This window comes from Drosophila willistoni (assembly GCF_018902025.1).
Source record: "Drosophila willistoni isolate 14030-0811.24 chromosome XR unlocalized genomic scaffold, UCI_dwil_1.1 Seg144, whole genome shotgun sequence".
Lineage (NCBI taxonomy): Eukaryota > Metazoa > Arthropoda > Insecta > Diptera > Drosophilidae > Drosophila > Drosophila willistoni.
Genome location: NW_025814057.1, coordinates 2,487,878 through 2,495,834, shown reverse-complemented (window position 1 = coordinate 2,495,834; position 7,957 = coordinate 2,487,878). Strand labels below are relative to the sequence as shown.

At 35.2% G+C, this 7,957-nt stretch overlaps 2 non-coding genes across 2 annotated transcripts; both read left to right on the top strand.

Annotated features, from left to right (window-relative positions):
• The first annotated feature begins 6,620 nt into the window (after positions 1 to 6,620).
• Trnai-uau lies at positions 6,621 to 6,718 on the top strand. The gene is made up of 2 exons: positions 6,621 to 6,658; positions 6,683 to 6,718. It is a non-coding gene; the product is annotated as a tRNA-Ile (tRNA).
• An 800-nt stretch (positions 6,719 to 7,518) lies between these two features.
• Positions 7,519 to 7,616, top strand: Trnai-uau. Its single transcript has 2 exons — positions 7,519 to 7,556; positions 7,581 to 7,616. It is a non-coding gene; the product is annotated as a tRNA-Ile (tRNA).
• Positions 7,617 to 7,957: the final 341 nt, after the last annotated feature.

The window sequence follows — 7,957 nt, the reverse complement described above, 5'->3', positions numbered from 1 at the left end:
AAATTATCGTCTTATTCCATATATTTTCATACATACATAAGACCTCCATTAATTAAAGCCCCCGAATCCCCTTTGGTGAGGTTTCCAGGTGTGCAACACTCTTCAATTTAGATTTCATTCGACCCCTCAATAGCTCAAGTAATTAATATATAGACTAAAAATTTGTACAGAAATATTTTGTGAGAGTTTAAAATTCCTTTAGATGAGATCTGTTTAACAAGTTAAAGTACATAAAGTTTGTACAGAGTATTAAAATAAAAGAAACAGAGAGAGAGAGAGAGAAAGGTGTCTCTGTAAGTGCTGCTTTCTTATGAATCTGCTTTTTGGCAGCACTGCCCTGCCCTGTCCTGCCCAGGTCTCCTCTCGCCGGGTCTGGGGTTTGATGGGGTCTGGCCTTTCCTCTGTGCTCGTGTTTGTGCATGGTGACATACTTTTACTCCTGAACGCATTTAATTATTGAGACATTCCCCAAAATGAAAACTGTTTGTTTTGCATTTCGCATTGCACGCGCTGTCGCCCGGCAGTCCCGTTCCCGTTCCCGTTTCCAATCCCAATCCGCCCCCCTCTGTCTCTGCCATCCAATGTGGTTCCAATTCCAATCGCGATCGCAATTCGAATTTATATGTACATACATACCTATATATACATATATAGTAGGTATGTATCTGTTCCACCATCGTTTCAATCGCTGCTGGCGCGACGTCAGCGTATGTCGCCCAATTATTTAGCCCGCCTTGGCGACTTTTGGCTGACATTTGAGTTCAAACACCTGCAATGCACTCGCTCGTCGTCAACGACGACGACGACGCTTTCGTTTGCATTTTTTATGCGCCGCACGCAGTCGCCTCGTCGCGCTAATTTGACTAAATTTTGTAATTTATAACTGTTGCCGGTTATAAATTCTAGCTAATCGACTTTAATAGCCACCTGAACGTGCTACATACGGATCAAGAGAATTCAACTCATAGATAGAGTCGGAGTAGAGTCAGCAGTCGATGATGCCATAGGCCTTTAGAAATTATGCCACATGAGATAAGCAGAGAGCATATGTATCTCTCTCTCTCTCTCTCTCTCTCTGTGTGTGTGTGTGTGTGTGTGTCTAACCATCCAATGTGTAAACTTGGCAAATCACTAAATCAACAGCGAGAAAAAAACAAAAATTCCCACAAAAAACTACCTGGGCTGACCAACCGAACCAACCGGAGAGACGGCGGAGCCCGTAGACAACCGCAAGCAAATGACGTGAACGTGAAGTTTGATCAGGTGCGCATACAAATCTTACGGCGACTTTCAGTTAAACGAATACACACACACACACACAGAGAAACACACAAAAACGCAAGAAAAATAATGTTTTATTTTTCCGTTGTTGCCCTCCTCCTTCCCCCCACCAAATAAAAAAACCGAAATTTAAATACCCTAACAACTAAGAATAAACAACATTAACTAATGATAAAAGTTTTTCTAAATGGCGTTTGAAAATAATTGAAAATTGTTTCAAAATGATTCGTTTTCATTAGATTTTCTATCTTCTTTCTTTAAAGACCTGAGATCAGATGTCTTAGTATATCTGAAATGCCCTTTTTTTTGGATAGAGTATGGAAAGTAACTGAACAACGCAAAGCAAGCAAAAGTTAATGAGAAAGTCAAATAAACGAAACAAATAACATGCAAAGTGTCCGCTGTGAGAGTGGATTAAAGAGTATGAGATCAGAGAGACAAAAATTTCATATATAGACTGACAAATGCTCTTGCCCTAAGGCCTATGAGAAGTTTTCAATAAATATTCACCGACTCTATTGTATGTGGGGTTCCCCTTCAAGTTGAATTCCCAAAAGATTCATCAAATGAGCAGTGAGCTCAAAAAGTAACAGCATAACAGTCTGTCTTAACAAATTGGATGATATTTTTCTTGGTATTGATATATAGAAATATGATTAGAAAATGATATCGATTCCCTCAAAAATTAATGGTGTATCTACTTTAATATACCCTTTTTAGCCAAGTGTATAAAAAGGTAAGAGAGCAAAATATTTGCACCGGCTGAAGCGGGGGGATGAGATCGGTTTTGGATGGCCGCTTAAAGCAGCCTGCGCAGGCGTCGTTTTTGTAAATCATTTTACGTTTTTTAGTCATTCGCGCGTGAGAAGGTAAACAACAATTCGACGATGCTCCACACACACACACACACACACACAGAGACAACATAGCCTGATCCATGATTAAGTGGGCAGAGACTGCCGCTCAAAGTGTTGGCCCTGGGTAAAAGCCCGAGCTGGAGATGCAGCAGCAAAGCAAATATTGCAAAGTTCAGTCAGCAAAGCAAAGCAATTGCAGCTGAGTCAATAATAAATCGTCTTCCCCATCAATATGGCCAGCCCATTATTGACTGACCATCCATTGCCTCTATCCAACACAGACGCAAAGACATGGTGTGTGTGTGTGTGTGTGTGTAGTGTCGCCCTCACACCCGTCACGCTCCACTAAAGCCAACTTGAACTGCATCTGCACATAGCTCCAGATGAAACTGAAAGTGGCGCTACAAGTGCATCGTCGTCGGCTGCAACTGATAAGCGCCTCGCTGTAAATAGTGAAAACAACAGCAATGACAGCAGCAACAGTCGCAGCAGCAGCAGCAGCAGCGGCAACAGCTGTCAGACAGTCGCCAGTTTTAATCTTAATGCACTTTTTTTTTCTTCTTTTTTCCTTCCTACTACACACACAAACACAAAGTCTTTGAGATAATTCGATCGTTGGTGGGCGCAGTGTCTTTTTTTTTGTTTGTTTCTTCTCCTCATCTGTTTTTTGGGGTGGGCTTCCCCCCCTCGTCTATGCATGACTAAAGCTAGAAGCGGGCTTATCGCCAAATTGTGAGTATTTCGGTCGTGGTCGTGGGTCATCGTTAATAAATTTATCTTAATTACTTGGTAATGGAACTTTATTGTAATTTCTGAAGTTTTTTGTTTATCAAAAAACGAAACGTAAGACGACAAACAACCAAAAAAAGAAAAACAAAAACTTGTGACCATGTTTAGGCTGATAACATAAATAAAATATTTCTTTTTCCGTAAGCTGAATCTGCTGAATCTTATCGAAATTGGGATATATTTAGCAAATCGATTAAATGTTTTATAAATATTTTATAATTTAAGCAGCAAATATGTGCTCAAAGGACCAAAAACTACATTTAGTAGTACAAAAGAAGAATTGAAAACTCTCAACGTGTATCTTTATGATTCTGTTAAGGACTTTCTCACTTTCACTCAGAATTCTCTGACTCTGAATCTCTAATTTAAAATATATATAAATCTCTGTTTTAGTTTATATATTTGACTTATATAACTACAATTTCATTAACTTTATTTAAATGATTTCGATATTCATATAATATGTTGCACCTTTCATATAATCTATAATCGTTTCGATAATTAATTGGACAACCATAAATATAATGGCAAACATTAAAAAGATTAATATTAAATTCCATATTAAGTACATAAAATAACAAGAAAAATAAACATCATAAAAATTATATAAACATAATATATTATTATATTAAAGACATTAGAGACGATTTTCTTAAGTCCATCAAAATATTTGACTTGAAGTTTTACGAACCAAGTCTAATCTCAAAGAAAAGGAAAAACAAAACAAATTACAATAAATACAAACACTTCCATTTACATATATGTATGAATATATGTATATGTATATATGTATGTATGTATATGTAAGTATAACTTATTGGAATCTAAGTACAATTTGTGCCGATTTTATTGTTGGCTGTCATTGTTTGATTTTATTGGCGCCAGCTTACAACCTTCGAGCTTTACTCTCTGTGTTGATCGCGGCTGTTGCCTCTTCCATGGAAAACTGAGACCCCATATAACACACACATACATATATATATATTTATGATCAGACTCAGATTGTGATGCGACCGTTGTCTATACATATTTCTGATTTGATTGTCTATGGGGACGACTCTAATTCAATTTTGTTCAATTGCCCAGTATTATTATTACACTTTGAAAGACAATTTCAATGAATTTGTTTGATGTCGATTGTCGCCCCACCCTTGCGCTCTCTCTCTCTCTCTCTCTCTCTCTTTCTCTATACATAATTATCAATTAATTATATTATTATTATTATTATTAGCATTATAATAATATTTACTGCCTATGAAGCGGCGGCTGTTGTCATTTTGAATAATTTTTAATTACAACATGACATGACAAGGGATTTACTTTGCCTCGCATCGTCAAGTTTTCTCATTGCAAAATCATTTGGTTTTTTTTTGTTGTTGTTTCAACTCTAAATTATTATTATTATTATTAATGTCATTTGTCATGGCTGCTGTAGAGACTATTGTTGTTGTTAGCGGATTGCTTTTTGTATTTTATTGTTTATTGCATGCATTTTATTCAGTTAGAAGCGATTATGGCAACATCAACTGCAATTGCAACGGCGGCTACAACAACAACAACAACATCAACCACATGGGGTCAGTGTAAGTGTAAGTAATTAGCGCAATTTGCATTTCCTGACTGACTCCGAGGTTTTTCTCAGTAATCGCCGGTTTTTTTCTATCCATTTACCCTTTGTCATACGAGCATATTCGCTAGATGGATTAGGAATTGCTTTGAAATCGATCAACTACTAAAACTATGAAGTCATTTTATTTACTTCATTATTGGATTCTCACTATTGAAAAAGTGTTGCTCTTAGCAAATTTAACAGTAATTATATTCAAACAATTATCAAAGGAGATGGAACTTGTACCCAACGAATCAAAGTATCATCTAATATCTTTATAATAAGCCTAAGAATCCGCTTGTTAAAGTTAGCTTATAGTGGAGATGTTTTAAAAATGACTTAAGGGGGGTTTCTACCTTGTGTTATAATAAATTTCATTTTTTTTTATTGCCTTTTTGGATATAGGTATATGTTTCAAGAATACTGTGTAAAAATTTCAAGTTGAAATCTCTAAAATTACGAACGTTGTCGGCCGTTATGTCGAGCGGTGTCAAGTGCTCTGTGCCGGAGCGCAAATTTTCAAATGTGTTTTTCTCAAAACTACATTTTTGGAACTCGTGGAAGTCCTACAGGGTGCAAAAATTAACCAATCGCTATGAAATTTTTTACACATGTTCTTTAGAATATTGTTCAGCGCTGGTAGTAGAATTGGCCAAAAATATTGGAAATTGTTAATTTAAAAAATTAATTAGTAACGAAAAATAGGCAAAAAATTTTCTAAAAAAGCTCATAACTTTTTCATTTTTTATCCTTTTTTCCCAATTCTACTACCAGCGCTGCGGAAAAATGTCTAGATCGCCACTCAAAAGATCTGAAACTGTTTAAATTTCAATATCTAAAAACAAAAGTTCCTCCAAAATGCCCAATTTCCACCTATTTTCTTAGTAGAATCGGCTTTTTGTTTAAAACCAATATTTTCTTTTCTCAATTTGCTAATATCCGAGACCGACAATCTCCCAAGATCATGGATCAAAACCCCCAAAAATGGGCATCAAAACTTGCCACTGCAGTAGAAACTTTTGAGGAGCCTTCTCGGTCTCGACATGGTTAAATTTCATAAAAATAAGAGAAATTTACATATTGAAATCGCCAAGTCTAATATTTAGGAATTCGAAACACTGATCGACTGGAACTAAAAGGGTATTAAAACTGCAACTTAATGTTGTTTGACCATACATTTGTAGTTAGTGTGACTTTTTGTTGTTTGTTGTTGTTGTTTGGTTTTCTATTTTTCTCTTCTCATTGTTTTACTGGGGGATTTTGCAATTCATTTGAAATCGAACTGTAACTACTTTAGTGGGTGGGGGTGGGGGGATGGGGATGGGAAGGTGGTGTTGTTGGGCAATTTTAGTTGTGTTTTTGTTTTTATTTTCGTTTTGCGGTCTGGTGTCTTCGTAATCATTGCACCTGTTCTCAAGCGGTATCGAAACGAAAGTGAAAACCATGTAATTTACATTAACTTATATTGTGTGCTCTGCTGGTCGGTCTCTCTGTTTCTAATTGAAAGTAAAATTATTTGAATTTCACTTTTCAGAGAGACACATATTAATATTAATTTATTTTGTAGTTTTCAGTTTCATTTGAGATTACCTAATTAACCAACCATATATACATATAGTAGATTGTGGTTGTTGTTAATTCTCTATCGGGGTGGGTGTATTCTGTAGTACAATCACTTTGAAACCATTTCGACATAAAAAATCGTTGACTCATCATCAACATAATCATCAGTTTAGTCTGCTACTTGGCACATATTCAAATCCGCAAATTACAACAAAATATTTTGGTTAATTTAAATGTTTAATTCTTATCATACAAAATGCTTCAGCTGCTTGCCGGATGAATTCGCTCATAAGCACACACAAACACACACACACACATGCATATACGCGCGAGTAAACGTCACGATGTTTGCCTCACAAGCTCTCCTCAAATGCGCGCACACACTCACACAAGCATACACAGTCATGCGTCGTGCCTCTGCCACGAAAAAGAAAGAGAGAGAATACTGAGAGAAACGAGCAAAAAGTTCTGTTCTCATCGGCTGCTTCTCTTATGGCTTATTTAGCAGCGAGCACACAACAGCTCCAGTGGCGCAATTGGTTAGCGCACGGTACTTATAATCAGTATTCTGTGTGTATGAGCGATGCCGGGGTTGTGAGTTCGAGCCTCACCTGGAGCAGGTCGTTGTGACTTTTTTTTTTATTTTTTTCTTTTCTCTTTTTTTTTTTTTTTTTTGCTGTTATATTTTCTTAGCTTTCAATTTTTTTGTTTGACAAGTTTTAGAACTACTTCTTAGCAACAAAATAACAAAAATTAATTAATGTAAAAGAATTTTTTTTTTGTTATTGAAAATGTTTTAAATTTAATATTTTGAACACAATTTTTTTTTTTTTAATTTTTATAATGTTTAAAATTTATAAAAATTTGTATTAAAAATTGTAAGAGTATTAATTTTGAAGAAATTTTTTTTGTTATGTTGATGACATTACAGTTATTTGGTAGTTAAATTGCACGAAAATCTTTAAAAATGTTTAAGGATAATTTCTTTTTATTCATAAGCTACATAAATCAACAAGAAAATATTTAAAAAAATTATTAACAAATGGAATAAAAAAAAAAACAAATTGTCAAACCAGTTTTCAATACAAATTATTCGCAATACAACCATAAAGAATGGATTGATTTCTTCATAAAAATTAATGTTTAGATTTTTAATAAATTATATGCTGGACTATTTTTTGTTTTAAACTATAAAATGATCAAGCTTAATGACACTGAATGAATTTCCAGATTTTTTATTTAGCTTCATAGAAAGTTTACTTTTTTCTACATTCGATTTTGTTTTTTTTTCTTTGTTATTGTGGAATATCCTTGCTAATCGAGGGGACATTAGATTAGCATTAGCCAATCTAACACTAGCTTTAAGGAAAAAAAAACCCCGATCTATTTCGCAGTATTTTTGGCCCCCGTGTTCCAACAGCTCCAGTGGCGCAATTGGTTAGCGCACGGTACTTATAATCAGTATTCTGTGTGTATGAGCTATGCCGGGGTTGTGAGTTCGAGCCTCACCTGGAGCAGCAGGTCCTCTCGTCTGTGACTATTTTTTATTTAAGGCCTTTTTATGTTTTGTTTTATTTTTATTTTTTTTTATGGTCTTTAGTTTTGCTTAGACTTTTCAGAGGCTCTTTGAATGATGAACCCAATAAAGATTAGAGACTAAATTCATAAGAACAATGGCTTCTATTGGCTTATTTGTATATCTGCAGATTTGTGTACTCCATATTGCCGAGTCTTTTGCTTATAAACATTTCAGAAATCTGTCAAAAAAAAAAAAAAAAGAAAAGAAAAACTATATGGCCCAAAACTTTGTGCGCCAAACAAATCAACATGCAACGCACATGGCTATGTACTGACAGCT